Here is an 18,811-nt window from a genome sequence, read left to right as displayed (position 1 = left end):
GAGAGGAATAATCATGAACTATAACTCAAGAAAAATTAGAATTTCCATCTAGAGGAACATATACTCAATAATAATAATAATAAGACAATACTCAAAATAAAAAAGAACGAATGCTATCTCAATTCAAGAACTCAAAGAAACTATGAGTAGCCTTACATACCTGATTATGAAGCTATTGGACTGAAAACTTTGGTGGAGACTTGATTTTACTTGAACCTAAGAAAGAACACTAGCTTTCTTAGAGGAAATCTTTAATCTTGGGATTTTGTTGCTTGACTTTGACAAAATAAACTCTTTTACAAACTTTTGATGAAAGATCAGATAATTCAAACTCAATAACCTGCACCGCCAATATAAGTAAGATCATGCTGTTGATTTGGGCGACTCCTCACCCAGCCCTTGGTAAGGGCTTAGATATGGATCTATAAGTTCAGTTTATCCTTTACTCAATCTTGTATCATCATGAGGCTCATAGTGACGGTTTCCGATTAGAGAAACTCCCCATGAAAAGTAAAAGTATTTAATTTTGGTATTTGATATTGTTGCATATCTTAGTTATAAAGCTTTACTGGTTTTCATTGCATTTTCATGCTAATAGCTTACGTAGGTAAGTTGAGTCCCATGACTCATTACTTGGCCTCCAACTTCTTCCGACTTCTCTTGACCTTATTTCCAATATTCCCTACTATGGGGTACCACATTCTCCCTTTCTTAGAGTCGTTTGATAGTGTCGTAGCTTATCCGGCTCACATGATAATGTCTAAGGAACTTAAGAGACATTCCGAGTTTAAAAGTGTGGGGTGTAACATCCTTCCCCCTTTTAGAACATTCATCCCCGAATGTTAAATAAAACTTCTCTTAAGACTTTATACAGATTATAGGGAGGTTCCTTTTTTGCGATAACACATATTTTCATCCACATAGTTAATATACAAGTTTTCAGGAGTTAGGGTTACCTGTAGATATCAGGAATAGGTACGGATACTTGTGTTTCATGTCCTCTTCAACTTCCCAGGTCATTTCTTCATAATTCCTATTTTACCATAACACCTTGACCGACATTACGTCCTTAGTCTGCAGTCTTCTGATCTGCCGATCCAGGATGGCAGTAGGTTGCCCTTCATAGGCTAGTTCCTTTGTGACTTGGATATCATCTACGGGATGTACCGGAGATGGATCACCCACACACTTGCAAAGCATTATACATGGAAGATTGGATGTACTACTTCCAGGTCTGCTAGTAAGTCTAGATCGTAGGCCACTTTGCCTATTCGGCGAAGGATCAGGTAAGAGCCAATATATCTCGGACTCAACTTCCCTTTCTTGCCGAACCTCATTACCCCTTTCATGAGAGACACTTTTAAGAACACTCAATCACCCACTTAAAATGCCAAAGGTCGACGTCGATTGTCTGCGTATGACTTCTATTGACTCTGGGCAGCTAATAATCTCTCCCGAATAAGCTTCACCTTTTCTACAGCCTGTTAGACCATGTCGGGGCCTATTAGTTGTGTTTTGCCAACCTCAAACCAACCAATAGGTGACCTGCACTTTCTTCCATATAAAGCCTCATACGGTGCCATTTGGATGCTGGAGTGATAGTTGTTATTATAAAAAAACTCAATAAGTGGTACATGATTATCTCAGCTACCTTTGAAGTTAATTATATAGGCTCGTAATATATCATCTAATGTTTGAATAGTGCGCTCGGCCTATCCATCAGTATGGGGATGAAATGCTGTGCTAAGGCTTGCCTGTGTTCCCAAGCCTTCTTGGAATGACCGCCAAAAGTGGGCTGTGAACTGGGCTCCCCTGTCCGAAATAATAAATGTGGGAACTCCTTGAAGTCGCACTATCTCTTTGATGTATAATTTTGCATAGTCCTCCGCTGAGTATGTGGTCCTGACTGGGAGAAAGTAGGCTGATTTTTTCAGCCTATCCACAATAACCCATATGGAATCCTACTTTCAGAGAGTGCGAGGTAAGCCGGTAATAAAATCCATGTTAATCGCTTCCCATTTCCAAGTTGGAATCTCCATCTCCTGTAGTAGTTGACCCAGTTTCTGATGTTCAACTTTTACTTGTTGGCAGTTCGAGCATTGGGCTATGAACTCGGCTATATCTTTCTTCATACCATCCCACTAATATAAACCCCTGAGGTCATGATACATCTTGGTTGACCCTGGATGAATAGAATAACGGGCATGGTGTGCCTCTCCCAATAATTGTTGTCGTAGCCCTGCAACTTCTGGTATATAGACTCTGCCTCGATATCGTAGTACTCCACCAGCCGTGATCTCAAATAGAGTCTTTCCCTCTTGGAGAGTCATATCCCTATACTGGATCAGAACAGGGTCCTCGTATTGACATTATTTTACTTCTTCCATGATCAAGGATTCAACAACACCTTGAACAGAAACCCCACCATCATCCGAACTAGCTAAGCAGACTCCAAGACTAGCGAGCTGGCCAATCTCATGGGTTATCTCTTTTTGCTTTTGTGGTACATCTCAGACTGTATTTCATTTCAGTTTTGGTTTTTTAGCAGAATGTGCATGTGACAAATAATCTTTTGGGGTAATTTAAGTTGAAAGACTTTCGCTTTTATTTATTATTTACCTACTTAGATTGTTTCTGCTTTATTTATCGAGATGTTGTCTTGGCCAAGCCTTCATGGCCTCAATCTTCTGCGTATCTACGCGAATACCATCAGTTCCAATAATATGTCCCAGAAAAGCCACTGAAGTTAACCAAAATTCACATTTAGAGAACTTAGCGTATAATTTCTGGTGTTAGAGTACCCCCAGTACCAACCACAAATGATCCACATGTTCCTTCTCTAATCATGAATAAACTAGAATATCATCAATAAATACAATCACAAACAAATCCAGAAATAGTTTGAACACTCGATTAATTAGATCCATAAATATCGCTAGAGCATCTATCAACCCAAAAGACATCACCTTGAACTCATAGTTCCTATTCGGAATGCGGTCTTTGGGATATTTGCCTCTCTTACTCGCACCTGATGATAGCCTGATGGTAGGTCTATCTTCGAAAAGCACTTAGCGCCCTGCAGCTGGTCAAATAAATCACCAATCCTGGGGAGGGGATACCTATTCTTAATTATTACCTTGTTCAACTGCCTATAGTCAATGCACATCCGTAGCGGCCTATCTTTCATTTTTACAAGCAGTATCGGTGCTCTCCAGGGTGATGTGCTGGGTCTAATGAAGCCCTTTTCTAGCAAGTCTTTCAGTTGTTCCTTTAGTTCTTTTAACTCCACGGGTGCCATTCTATATGGAGGGATAGAGATAGGCTGAGTATCTAGTAGCACATCTACTGTGAACTCTATCTCCCATTCAGGAGGAAGACCTGGGAGTTCATCTGGGAAAACATCTAGATACTCATTAACCATGGGCACCGACTAAAGAGTTGGCACCTCTACTTCCATATCATGTACGTGGAATAAATGATAAATATACCCCTTTTTGATCATTTTCCTTGCCTTTAGGTATGAAATAAATCTACCATTCGGCGATGCTGTGTTTCCTAACCACTTGATAATTGGTTCATCTAGGAATTAGAACCGAACCACTTTATTTCTATAGTCTACGTTAGCATGACAAGAAGCTAACCAATCCATACCCATAATAACATCAAACTCCACCATATTTAACTATATCAAATTGGCCAAGGTAGGATGATTATATACATTTACTGGGCAATTTCTATATACCTGTTTCACCATAATAGTGTCCCCTACTGGTGTAGCCACCTTAAATGATTCTATTAACTGAGGCTTAATTCCAATTTTACTAGCAACAAATGGAGATATATATGATAAAGTAGAGCCTGGATCCATCAACGCATATATGTCCCAAGAAAAGATTGATAATGTACTTGTGACCACGTTTGGCGATGCCTCCTAGTCCTGTCTACTAGCCAAGGCATATATGCAATTAGAAGGGCCGCCAAAATTGGAAATTCCACCACGGCCTCTACCACAGCCTGCTGGTATCTACATACCCCGCCCCATCGGGCGCATAGCTATAGAAGAAGAAGAACTCGTAACTGACCTAGTTGGCTGGGCCACACCACTTGGAGTACCCTTAAACGGACATTCCCTTAAAATATGGCCTTGGAGGACACAAGAAAAATAAGCACCTGTACTTCGGCGACATTCCCCAAAATGAAGTCTATTACAACTAGGACACTAGGGTGCTAGTGATCTTGACTGTTGAGAACTCTGGTTCACTTGTGTACCTGAAGCTTTAAAGCTTTGACCAGCCCCCGAATACCTAGTGCTCTCAAATCTCTCACCTGGATACTATAGAGGTGCACTTCGAGCTGGCTAGGAGGGATATCTACCAAACTGCTAGAATCGCCTACTCCGAAATTCCCCTGGATAACCAATCGACCAAGCCTTCTTAGGCTGACCTCTATCAAAACCTTTGTCGGGCTAACGCCTTCGATGTCGCTCTTCTACCCCTTGGGTGTATGCTTGTACCCAGGTAATATCCATGCCTGGCTGAGAAGCCATGGCCATACAGCTATCAACCAAATAAAGGTCTAAGCCCATTATGTAACGATGCACCCTATCTTCCATATCAGCTACAACTGTGGGGGCATGCCTCGCCAATGAGTCAAACTCAAGGCTATAGTCTTGAACACTCCTTCCTTTCTACTTTAACTATAAGAATTTATCAACCTTGGCTCATCTCATTTCTGGAGGTAGAAAGTGGCAAACAAAGATTTCTTCAAATTCATCCCATTCAGCTGGAGGAGCTCCCTCTCCCCTCGATAATTCCCAAGACTCGTGCTAGTTAGCGGCCACATCACGTAGCCAATACGAGGCCAATTCAACCATCTCAGTCTCCGAGGCCTTAACAATTCACAGTGTATACTGTATCTATCGAGTGAACTCTTGTGGATCCTCTACAGGTCTCGACCATGAAATTCTGGAGGATTACAGGCTAGGAAATCATGGTCCCTCAAGCTATCTTATTTATTTACATCATCTGAGCCATGCCTTCGAGCCTGTCCTACCATCAGTCCAGTCAGTAACTGCACTGTATCTCTCATAGCTCTATCTTCTGCCCCGTGCTGTGGGGCTGGAGACTTCTATATTAGAGGTTCAGGATCTGCAGTTGCTGCTTCCCTAAACTCTTCTGGGGGTGGTGGCGTAGTAGAGCTCGCTGACTGTAGTACTATCCTTGGCATAGACTGGGCACGGGCCTTAGTAACTCTCGGGGTTTGACTAGTTTCCCCCGCTGCTGACTTGCCCTTCTAGGCAGTGGTTTCTTTTCTTGGAGGCATCACTGTAAACATATAAGTGGGTTAGTGAAATGTCATCCTAAAAGCATAGCTCTATCACACAATCTAATATAAGAAAGAAGTAACATCTTAAATGTCCTATAGCCTCATGTTTATAGATGTGGTGCACAACATATTGACAAACAAGACTCTACTAGACACGGTCTGGGGATATTCCAAGGATAAACTTCTCTGATACCACTTCTATAATGACCCAACCCTGTAGGCCATGACGGGTGCCCAAATGGATACCCACGTGTACTCCTGCCAACCGTAAGTAACTATGTCTCCTACTTGACTCGTTGTATACCAACAGATAAGAACACATACAAGCCAACAAGGCTTTTACATCATATAGGGTCGTTCTGTAATAGGTACACTTATGAGCTGACAAGGCTGTCATGACAAAGGAACGCCCTAAAACACAGTTCATGTAAGCACAACTGTACATACACATATACACAACCCATATACAGCTCATATACAACCCATATACATATCATATACAACCCATATATATCTCATATATAGCCTATATATAGCTCATATACAACCCATATACATCCCACGTACATATCCACAGACCTCTAAGAGTAAAAGAAAACAACAGTAACATAAGATGGGATAGGGTCCCCATCGTACCCGTGAACAAAATAAATATATACATCAAGGTTTAGTACCCAAAATTAGGCTCCAGCACAATGGAGCACCTCTGGACCGCTGAGTGGGACTCTTATGCTGACGGATCCCCAAACTGTATATCTATACTGTGGGCATGAACGCAACCCTCCCTAAAGAAAGGGGATCAGTACGACATATGTACTGAGTATGTAAAGTATAACATGGTATAACTGGAAGCATATCTGGAACAGGAAAGTAGGGGATAAAATATCAAATTAGAAATCTGTACCTAGGAAGTAAAATCATGCATGCTCAAATTTTACCATATAGCCGGCCCCTTTCAGGTATCCAGTGAATCATACTTGTAGGACCATCATAGGCCTAGCGCCATCACCAACTTATTATAATACATCATCATATACATATACATATGTACCCTGGCCCTTTAGTGAGGGACTCAGTAGATAATGCAGTGAACTGTGCACAAGAACATACCCTAGCCTAGGAATCAGTGATAAAAGGGTTACATTATTTACGAGTAGAGTAATGAGTAATCATATGCAATTTAAAATATTACTAGAGACTTGACCGTATAAGAAGATTAAACTATCGTCTGAGGACCCGAGTAGTAGTGTAGTCATCTTAGCTACCCTCTAAATGCCATTAGGGGCTATATTAGTTAGCATCTCGAGGTCCCTATACATTTACTAAAGTAATACTAACCACTTAAGGACTCCAGAGCACTTGCTTTCACATAGTCCTACAACTAGGAGCCCGTATATTCATTAAGTTCTAAGCATATAGAAGGTTCAAGGAAAGTAGCTCAACTATCATAAAAGTTCAACATCCAGAAATGAATAAGAGACACTTTGGAATGGAATTACTTCAGGGATTGTATCACTTCTTACTTACCTCTACGACATGCCAAAAGAAAGGAAAAAATAGGCTTTACATACCTTTTACCGACTTCTTTTATTCGCATTTACGTCGTGTCTTCTTCCAAACCTATTAAACATGGAAGAAATATGAATATCAACAACCTTAGACTTTTCCATCATCTTAGATTACTCAAGAGTATTTATAGAACTCATCCCCTCGCTCGCCTTCTCGACTAGTTCCATAACTAGTTAAAGAGTTAACAAAAATCGGGCAGCATCTCTCCTATAATGTGCCCTATCCAAATTTCCAATTACACTCCTAATACCTACAGCCAACCAACAACAATAACCTAAAGCATATGTTTAAGAAATTCACATCAACAATATACAACATAAACTCCAAATGACTCGCTCGAAACTACGATACCAAAAGAGGGTTTTTAACCTTTATTTCGTGAAATCTTTAATTGTAAGAAATGGAGGGTCGTGTGGCTGAAACAAGAAGCTCCCATGCCCTAATTAAACCATGTTCCATCACCTTAAAAAACTACCACACGACCAGCAGCCACACACCATAAGTACAACGCACTATTCGACTTTAATTTAGCTACGATGGCTTCAATTTAGATTATTTCTAATGTCGAGCATTTCCATGGATTTTTTTATACTTATATCCACTTAAAAGGTGTGTATTACACTTACTAATGACCCCATAAATTCCAAATTTAAAGGAGAAACCTTACCTTACCCAAAATTGGCCAAAACTTGTCAAATTATGCCTCGGAAACTCTTCTAACGCGATTTAAACGTCGTGGCCTTTTGCTATCCGTTTGGTGCTGTTACAAGACATGATTTTGTAGTATTAATACCTCCATAACATCGTGGTATACCCTAAATAATTAATTTACAAAGAGAAATTGGGACTTACCTTATTTTTCTCCCTAAGCCGTCACGTTTTTCTCTCTAGGTTAGGGTTTTGTGTTCTTGATTTTTGCTGAATTTTAAGGGTGTAAACTGAAGTATATGTTACATATACATATATATGGGTTGTCCTAGGAGGTGACACGTGTCATCTCCTAAGGGAGATAGGTGTCCATCCCCTATTGGGCCACCGTATTCATGCACTCAAGGAGGGGCGGCCACATGGCAGTGGGTCCCACCTCCCCCTAAGAAGGTGGGTCACCTACTTGACCCCAAGAAGGTGGGTCAAATGCTTGATTGAGGTGCTTCTATGTGTCACTCCTTTATTGGCTGCCACGTGTCATCTTTTTCCCTTCCTCGTGGGTTTCTAATCTCGTTTTATCTCAAGAACCTATGTAACCCAGGCTACGTAAGCTTGGTATATCCTCAAGTAGATTAGGTATGTAAGACTTCTAAATTAATATCTTACATAGGTAAGTTGAGTCCTACGACTTATTACTTGGCCTCCAACTTCTTCCGACTTCTCTTGACCTTATTTCCAATCTTCCCTACTATGGGGTACCACATTCTCCCTTTCTTAGAGTTATTTGATAGTGTCATAGCTTATTCGATTCACATGATAATGTCTAAGAAACTTAAGATATATTCCGAGTTTAAAAGTGTGGGTGTAACACCCTGGTTCCTTCGAGGGTATGATATCACTACTCAGGCCAAAAGCCTGAGTTGAGGGTGGCTAGAATAGATTGGAGTAAAAGGAGTGGGTATGAATAAAATCGAGTGAGAAAAGAAAAAGTTACTCAAGGTGTGGTGAAGAAAAAGAAAAAAACAATTAAAAGAAAAGAGAAAGAGACATTTGAGATGAAATTGAAGCAAATAAGGTTTTGAAAAAGAAATAGAAAGTGAAACCACACCCAAGTTGTGAATAATGAAAAAGGAAGGGAAAGAGGAGAGGAAAACTTTTGGAAAGTGGAAGAAAGAAAAAAATAATATAGTGCCAAAGAGGGTTAGTCACTTATATCCCAAATGGTGAGATTAGATATCAAGGTTGGTTGTGTGTTCCCGGTGTTGATGGCTTGAGGGAAATGGTATTGTCTGAAGTCCATAGTTCAGTGTATTCTATTCATTCGGGTTCCAGGAAGATGTATCGAGATTTGAGGAAAGTGTATTGGTGGAATGGCATAAAGAAGGAATACGGAGTTTATGGATAAATGTCCTAATTGTCAACAAGTGAAGGTTGAACATCAAAACCCAGGAGGTTTAGCTAAAGACATTGAAATTCCTACTCAGAAGTTACAAGCCTTGAATATGGACTTTATCACGGGTTTGCCTCGTATTTGTAGGAAACATGATTCATTTTGGTTTGTTGTTGTTTGAATGACTAAGTCAGTGCATTTTCTTCCCATTAAGACTTTATATTCAGCGAAGGATTATGGTAGACTCTACATTCAAGAGTTGTTTAAGCTTCTGTCATAACCCAAGCTAGACCCTAGTTACGAAATAGCGATTGAAATCCCAAAACACCCCAACCAAGCCTCTTAGCATATCATACATAAGCATACATAAGGTAAGTAAATAAATTAAGAAACAACATAGATGTGAAAGTAAAGTCTCAACATGAAAGTTTCAATAAGGGGGAATAAATCTCAAACTCGAATGAAAGACAATATAGACTCATCTAACATTCAACATGCCTCTACTACTAGATAGGGGCATAAGAAAAGGTCCTAGATCACCCATGACAACATAAGAAAATTCATAAGAGCGATGAAAAGGTAATAGTCTTGTACTCAAATCATGAAGACTCACCAACAATGAAATAGTAAAGCTCAACTCTAGCCACGAGTAGGAGGTATACGAAGATTGTCCGACCCAACATTATGATACAATGTAGGCAAAAAGTATGCATTAGTACATGGAAAGCACTAAGTATGTGAGAATTATGCATGAACAAACATAGGGCATAATCAATATAAATCATGAGATGCAAGACCAATATCTTAAAAGATGAGTAAAAACATGAAAACCTTAAAACATCATAATCATTGGTAAATGCATCAAAACATCCTCACGTGAAATTTATACCTTTTCTTTTATCCTAATGTGGGATAGGACCTTTAACCAACATATAAGACCATGTGAGCTATAACATAGAATCTGATGATCCCCACATCGGGAAGGAGAAGGCTATCTTGCCAGCATAGACTTCTTGATAGTACTTTCTCTAACTCTGTGTTATATATGGATCCACTAGCTACAGCATATTAGCACTTAAAACCTACACAGGAAACATAGTTAGGTACTAAAGGTTGCTACTACAATTCCATTGGGTAGTTATAATGGCTACCGGACTGAACCCCACCTTAAAGTCCTCTTGGTGCTTACTCATTATCCCAACAAAACTTCATGAAAACATGGGCATTAACATCTATGAGACCCTAGAAATTGGAAAGTCCTAAAATAAAGAACAAAAGATGGAATCCCAAAAAAATACAACTTTTGGCACCAGGTGATGACCACGAAGGTCATCACGAGCTGTATTCAACACTATGGCACATGGTGTTTCATCGTGGTGGTGATTCAAAAACCAAAGATCTACATGGAAAGGTTCATAATAGGGACCATAGGCCATGATGAGCACCATAGGCAATAGTGAGCACTAGTCATTCAAAGATATGTTGGAAAGAAATCGCAAGCTCCAAATGCTCCTTCGTATGATCAAGTGACAAATGCAGAGTTTTGAGCCACTTTCCAAATGCTAGCCCAATCTATGACTACTCAAGTGAATCGAGGGGTAGATGCTCCTTAAGTTGTGACTACTTCAGCTTCAAGGGTTAGAGACTTCATAAGAATGAACCCTCCTGAGTTTTATGGGTCCAAGGTTGATGAAGATCCCCAAGACTTTATCAATAAGTTGTATAAGATTGAGGAGATTATGGGAGTATCTTCCGAAAAGAAGGAGGAATTGGCAGTTTACCAACACAAAGGTGTCACTCAAGTTTGGTACAACTAATGGAAGGTCGAAAGGGTTGAGGATGGTCCCATAGATTGGAAAAAGTTCAAAGTTGCATTTCTTGATCACTTCTTTCCACTTAAGTTAAGGGAGGCAAAGGTGTTGGAATTTATCAATATCAATAAAAGGAACATGGTGTGAGGTATTATACCCTCAAGTTCACAAAGTTGTCTAAGTATGCTCCATCCTTGGTAGCCGACTCTCATGCCCAAATGAGTAAGTTTATTTTGGGAGTGTCGGACTAGGTTATGAAAGAATGTTGAACTGCTTGCTCATCAAGGAAATGGACATCTTTAGTCTCATGACTTATGCCGAGAAAATTGAAAGAGAATAGCTTAATAAGAGAAATGCAAGAGAGTCCAAAAGGGTTCGGTATAATGGTGGGTATTCCCACAATAAATCTGGCGGTGGAAATGGTCATTTCCGACAAGACCAAGGTTTTTCAAACACTCTGGCTCCAAAATTTGAGAAGGACAAGGTGCAAAATTCTAAGGATTAAGGTGGAGCTTCGGGTGCTCAAGTTATTCCTCCATGTAAGAAATGTGGGAAAAACCATAAAGGGGAATGTTTAATGGGTTGGGATGTTTGTTTCAGGTCTGGAAAGCCCAGTCATCATGCTAGAGAGTTTAGGGGTGGGGATAGGCCCCAAGGTCAGACTCAAGCTACCGGTCTTTCGAATCAGCGTGCTACTACTTCGGGTGGCGGTTAGTACCAAAAAAAATTGTGACCTTCAGACTCGTCAGAAGTTAGAGGATTCCCCCAATGTTGTGACTGGTAGGTTGAAAGTCTCTGACTTTGATGTTTATGCATTATTAGATCCTTATTTATTACTCTTTATCATTTGTTATTCATTATCTTGATATGAGATTCATTGTTAGTCTCAAGATCTTGTTAGAGCCTTTTTCGGTCTATACTTCGGTGGGTGATTTAGTTGTGACTAAAATAGTCTATAGAATTTATCCAGTTTCAGTTTTCATAAAGTCACCTCCGTTGATCTAGTAGAGCTTGATATGACTGACTTTGATGTTATTTGTTACACCCCACCCTTTTTAAACTCAGAATGTCTCATAAGTTCCTTAGACATTGTCATGTGAGCCGAATATGCTACGACACTATCAAACAACTCCAAGGAAAGGAGAATATGATGCCCCATAGTAGGGAAGGTTGGAAATAGGGTTATGAGAAGTCAGAAGAAGTTACTTGAGTACCGCCGAGCTTAAGTAGCAAGGATTACACGGGTTCTTAAAATAAGATGAAATTACGAACCTACGAGGAAGAGAAAAGGACGACACGTGGCAGCCTAGGAAGGCGACACGTGGCAGAACCTCAAGCAAGCAGGTGACCCACCTGCTTGGGGTCAAGTAGGTGACCCATCTGCTTGAGGGAGGTGGACCCTACTGCCACGTGGCAGCACCCTATTGGAAGCATGCATACATGGCTCAATAAGGGCTAGACATGTGTCACCCTATGGGGTTGACACGTGTCACCTCCAAAGCCACCCTATATATGTATGTTAAGTTACTAAGGAATTCATTTCTTATCTTAAAACTTAGCCAAAAGATGAAAAGGCTTGAGAGCAAAGGAACATAGCTACGGATGGCTCCTTTTCAAGGTAAGTTCCAATTTTCTTTCGTGAATTAATTATCTACGATGTTCATCATCACGTGGAGGTGTATATATGTATCTTACGATGTCTACGAAATTAATTTTTCAGCTTGGAACTTGAGATAAAGTTGAAAGAACAAAGAGGGAAAATGTTAAAAACTAGTTAACAAACCCGTTTTTGGAGGGAACAGTTGTTAGTAATATTGGTATAACTTCTTGTGTATAGATTCATTTCGGGTGATTCAATATGTTTTGGAAAGGTATTTCATAGGCCTATAACTTTAAATTTAGACTTTAAAATCCAGTTTTGCATTTAGCTTCTCGAAAAAGGGTGATGAAGTGTAGAGGAGGTACTGTCCAGATTTTGGTTTTGGAAATCTTACACGGACTGCTATTGGTGTTTTGGGCATATCATTTTGTACCAAATTGATGTAGTTGTTTTGTACCAAATTTATGTAGTGGTGATTCGAAATTGTATGCGACCCTAATACGCATGTCCATAACTTTCATGAAAGACATAAATCTTGTTTCCCTCCATTACCCCTTCGAAATGAAGCGACAAAGTAAAATACTAAGCTGTCCAGAATTCACGTTTTGATAGTTTTTAGTGAGTTGTTGCTACAGGGGTGTAATGTATTGTTACATGGACTAAATTCATTTTAAAAGGAGTGTGGATGCTGTTGGTTGCAGCCACACGACCCCTCGTTTCGTATAATGAAAGGCGTTATAGAATAAAGACTAAACGCCCTATTTGATATCATCTTTTTGAATGAGTCATTTGGAGTTTATATTGCATATTGTTGGTGTGTATTGCTGCAGGTTGTTGTTTTTGGTTGGCTGTAGGTCTTAGGGACCTAATTGGAAATTTAAATAGGGCACATTATAGGGGAGGTGCTGCCCATTTTTTGGTAACGCCTTAACTAATTAAAGAACTAGTCGAAGAAATGAACAAGGAAATAGATTCCATGAATACTAAGGTGCAACTGAAAGTGCTGGAAAGTCTGGAGTAGTTGATATTCGCATTACTTCCACGTTGAATAGGTCCAAAGGACGATGAGGCAAATGGGATAAAGAGTAACTCATAAAAGGTATGTAAAGCTTTCTCTTGGCATATTTTGGTATAAGTTCGTACAGCTATATTTCTTTCCTTTTGGCAATGTTTAGCCTTAAGTGAATTGTATATGAAGTGCGGGGATAATTCCATTCCCAGAATTCCGAGTATGCCTCATAACCCCTATCCACTGTTCGGTATTAGAGTTCCTGTGAAGATTAAGTATTACCTAGTAAGGCTTCTATATGTCAGAATGTAATATATGGGAAGCTATCTCTCATATCTATTGAGATGTATTTGATACAAAAGGAGATTACGATGCCATAATGGTTCACCGAGCCCCATGAAGGGTCGGGTACGAAATATGTATATGAAGATCACCTGAAGGAAAGTACAGACTATATAAATCTTAATCTCTTTCTTTTTTTGGGGCATGTCCTTGTTTTAGTTGTAAGTAGAATCTGATCTGAACTCCGAGGTAACTCCATTCTTAAACATCTCTTAATTTCTTTTGAATATCGAACTCTGATAGTAGTTGAACTATTTCCCTAGAAACTTTTATATGTTAACGAGGTAACAAATGTACAGGCTCCAAGTCTTAAAGACTGTACAAGACTAAGTGTTCTTGATTCCATAAATGATTTGTCCCTATGTTAATACATGTCTAGGGTCCCCGAGATTACCTTTGAGGTAGCCCATTATGGCATTTAGAGGACACTCGAGATGACTACACCATTACTCGGGTCCTCAAACAAAAGCTTAACTGTCTTATTTTGTCAAGTCTCTGATAATGATTTAAATTATATATAGTTACTCACTACTCTACTTGTGTATACTGTAGCACTTCTTACATCGAGTCCTAGGCCAGAAATAGTAATCATGCATAATTCACTGCATTATCCACTAAGCCCCTCACTAGAGGGACGAGATACGTATGTATATATATATATATATATATATGATGATGATATGTTGTAATAAGGTGGTGATGGCACTGGGGCCATTATGGTTTTATAGAGGTGATTCACCAGACCCCCGATAGGGCCAACTATATGATATGATTCGAACATGCATGTTTTTGTAATTCATAAAGTATAGGTACAGGTTTCTGGTTTGATATCTTCTCCCCTGTTCCTCTATCTTAGATATGCATATTGCTGGAGTGATGGGCACATGCTTCTCAGTACTGATTCGTATGGAATTAGCACGACCCGGCATCCAGTTGTATTATGGTATGTTTTACATACTCAGTACATATATCGTACTGACCCCCTTTCTTTGGAGGGCTGCGTTTCATGCCCGTAGGTACAGATACAGGTTTTGGAGTCCGTCAGCCTGGGATTCTGCTCAGCTCAGCTGGAGGAGGCTCCATTGTATCGGAGCCTAGTTTTTGATACTGACCATTGATGTATAAGATTGTTTTGTTTATTTAGGGGTACGGCGGGGGCCCTGTCCCGCCACATGTTGTCATTAATATTTTTAGAGGTCTGCAGACATGTATATGTGGGTGGTATATACCAGTTTGGTTCAGCTGGGTCTATATGATATATTGTACATGTTGTTATGTTATGGCAGCCTTGTCGGCTTGCATGCCCTGTCATGTTATGATACAAACAAAGAGGGCTACATGTATATGTAAATGTTATCGCCAAGTAGGCTCTGTTACATGATATTGTTTTATTTACAGTTCAATGTGACCACAGCTGATAGATATATGTACGGGGGGTTCAGGTCGGACCCTAGTCGGGGCCTACGGGGTTGGGTCGTGACATTATTCTTGGTATAAATTAGCTTCATACATATTATACCTCTATATATTGTAGAACCCATATGGTTAAGTTTTAGTTTCCAAATAAGCCAGTCCTAGAATGAAAAGGTATTAATTCCGTATTTATGGATCAATTTATCTCATGCCTTAAAGCTCGGAATATGATTTCCAAAGGTTGTATGTATCATCTAGTTTGGGTTAGAGATACTATCTCCGAAACTCCTACTCTTGAGTCAGTTTAAGTTGTTAATGAGTTTCTAAAAAAATTCATGATGATTTCTCAGGTATTTCTTCTGAAAGGTAAATAGACTTCAGTATCAATCTCCTTCCCGATACTTAGCCTATGTTTATTCCTCCTCACCGCATGGCTCCGGCATAATTGAAAGAATTAAAAGATCAATTGAAGGATTTATTAGATAAGGGTTTTATTAGACTGAGTATCTCTCCATGGAGTGCTCTGGTTCTCTTTGTTAGAAAGAAGGATGGATTTCTTCGTATGTGTATTGAGTATCGGTAATTGAACTAGGTCACAATTAAGAATAAGTATCCTATTTCAAGGATTGATAACTTATTCGGTCAACTTCAAGAAGCAAGCTACTTTCCAAAGATCGATCTTCGATCGGGTTGTCATCAACTTTGAGTAAGGGAATGTGACATTCCGAAGACCACTTTTAGAACTCAGTAATGGTCACTTTGAATTTTTTGTTATGTCTTTTGGACTAACGAATGCCCCTGCATCTTTTATAGATTTGATGAATAGGGTGTTCAAGCAATACTTGGATATGTTTGTGATTGCCTTCATTGTTGATATTTTGATCTACTCTCGGAGTGAGGAAGAGCATGCCAATCACTTGAGGATTGTGATGCAAATTCTCAAGGACAGTCAGTTCTATGCAAAGTTTAGTAAATGTGAATTTTGTCTAAGGTTAGTTCTTTCCTTGGTCATATTATCTCGGGTGAAGGAATCATGGCTGACCCAAAGAAGACCAGCAATTAAGAATTGGCCTAGACTGTTGACGCCTTTCAATATTCGGAGTTTCTAAGGCTTAGATGATTATTATAGACATTTTTTGGAAGGTTTATCTTCCATCGCGTCACCCTTGACTACTTTAACTCGAAAGAAGGTGAAGTTTCAATAGCCTGAGGCATGTGAAAAGCTTCCAAGAGTTGAAGGACAAGCTTACCTTCACTCCGGTGTTGACTTTACAGGAAGGTCCCTATGGGTTCATTATGTATTGTGATGCTTTACGAGTTGGTCTTGGTTGTGGTCTAATGCAAAGTGGTAAGGTGATAGCTTATGCTTCAAGGCAACTCAAGGTACATGAGAAGAACTACCCGACTCATGACTTGGAGTTGGCAGTGATGTTCTTTGCTTTAAAGTTGTGGAGACACTATCTCTATGGTTTCTATGTGGATGTTTTCACCGACAACAAGAGTTTTCAATATGTGTTTACTCAAAAGGATTTGAACCTTCGACAAAGAAGATGACTTGAGCTATTGAAGGATTATGACATGAGTGTGCTTTACCATACTGGTAAGGCAAATGTGCCTACCGACACTCCTAGTAGGTTGTCCATGAACAATGTTGCTCATATTGAAGATGAGAAGAAAGAGATAGCTCGGGATGTACATAGATTAGCCCATTTGAGAGTTCGATTAGCTAATTCTGATAATGGTGGTATTATTGTGCAAAATAGTTCTGAATCACCTCTTGTGGAGGATATAAAGGAAAAGCAACATAGTGATCCTAATTTAGTTGAATTAAAGAAAGCGGTTTGCTGAAAAAAGCCATTGAGGCTTTCTCTCAAAGGGAAGATGGTGTGTTGAGATATCAAGGTCAGTTATGCATTTCGAATGTTGATGGATTGAAATATATGATATTGTTCGAGGCTCATAGTTTGCGATATTCTATACATTCCGATTCCACAAAGATGTATCAAGATTTGAGGGAAGTGTATTAGTGGAATGACATAAAAAGGGATATTGCAAAATTTATGGCTAAGTGTCCAAATTATCAACAAGTGAAAGTTGAGCATCAAGAACCAAGAGGTTAGGCTCAAGACATTGAGATTCCTACTTGGAAGTGGAAAGCCTTAAATATGGACTTTGTTACTGGTTTGCCTTATACTCGTAGGCAACATGACTCTATATAGGTAATTATTGACCGAATGACTAAGTCAACTTATTTCCTTCCTGTTAAGACTTCATATTCAGTCATGGACTATGTTAGGTTATATGTCTGAGAGTTGGTTAAGCTTCATGGTGCTCCACTATCTATCATCTCGAATAGAGGTACTCAGATTACATCTAGTTTTGGAGATCCTTCCAAAAGGGTCTTGTTACCCAAGTGAAGCTTAGTACCTCTTTTCACCCACAGATGGATGGTCAGGCCAAGAGTACCATTTAGAAATTAGAAGATATGTTGAGAGAATGTGCGATTGATTTTAAGGGAAATTGAGGTGATCATTCACCATTGATAGAGTTTGCCTATAATAACAATTATCATTTTAGCATTGATATGGCCCTATTTGAGGCTTTGTATGGTAGGCGGTATACATCCCCTATCGATTGGCTTGAGGTAAGTGAAGTTTCTTTAATGGGACCCAGTTTGGTATTTCAAGCCATGTAGAAGGTTAGGCTTATTAAAGAAAGATTAAAGACGGCCCAAAGCCAATAAAAGACCTATTCGGATATGAGAAGAAGTGATCTTGAATTTGAGGTTATGATTGAGTTTACTTGAAAATTTCACCCATGAAGGGTGTGATATGTTTTGGTAAGAAAGGGAAAGTAAATCCCTTCTATGTTGGCCCATATCAGATGTTAAAGTAGATTGGTAAGGTGGCTTATGAGTTGGATTTGCCTTCTGATTTGGCATTAGTGCATTTGGTGTTTTATGTGTCTTTGTTAAGAAAGTTTGTTGGTGATCCTTACTCTATTTTGCCATTCTACACCATTAAGGTTAAAGAGAGTCTTTTATATGAAAAGGTTTCAATCGAGATCTTGGACCAACAATTTAGAAAGTTAAGAAATAAGAAAATAGCTTCATTTAAAGTGTTATGGAGGAATCAAGAGGTCGAGGATGCTACTTGGGAATCCAAAGAAGATATGATGTCCTGATATCGTCATCTCTTTCCTTCCATGCCAAGTTGAGGTATTTTGTTCCTTCATGATACAACCAACCCAAAATCATTTATTTTAGTTGTTCTCATAGTTTCAAATGTATTCATGTTCATGAAATAAGTTTTAAAGTCAAATGTATTCATGCATTATCGAGATGTTTTACATTCATGTTAGTCTATTATTCCCCTTTTCTATTCCATTCATGATAGCTTGAGTCTCATTCGAGGACAAATGATACCAAGGGTGAGATATTGTAAGACCCTGAAAGTTGGAAAGTTCTAAATGAGGAACAAAAGATGAAATCCCAGAAAAATGCAGCTTTTGGCACCAGGTGATCACCACGAAGGCCATCATGGGCCATATTCAACATCACGGCTTGTGATATGCCACCGTGGTGGTGATTCAGAAACTAAAGATTTGTAGGGAAGGGTCTACGATAGGGACCACGGGCCATGGTGAGTACCACAAGTTGTGGTGCCCTCCATGGTAACCTTCCCTCGAGACCCTCAAAAACTTTT

The sequence above is a fragment of the Solanum dulcamara genome, chromosome 12 (genome assembly GCF_947179165.1).
Source record: "Solanum dulcamara chromosome 12, daSolDulc1.2, whole genome shotgun sequence".
Lineage (NCBI taxonomy): Eukaryota > Viridiplantae > Streptophyta > Magnoliopsida > Solanales > Solanaceae > Solanum > Solanum dulcamara.
The sequence above is the reverse complement of the archived record's forward strand: the minus strand, read 5'-3'. Positions refer to the sequence as shown.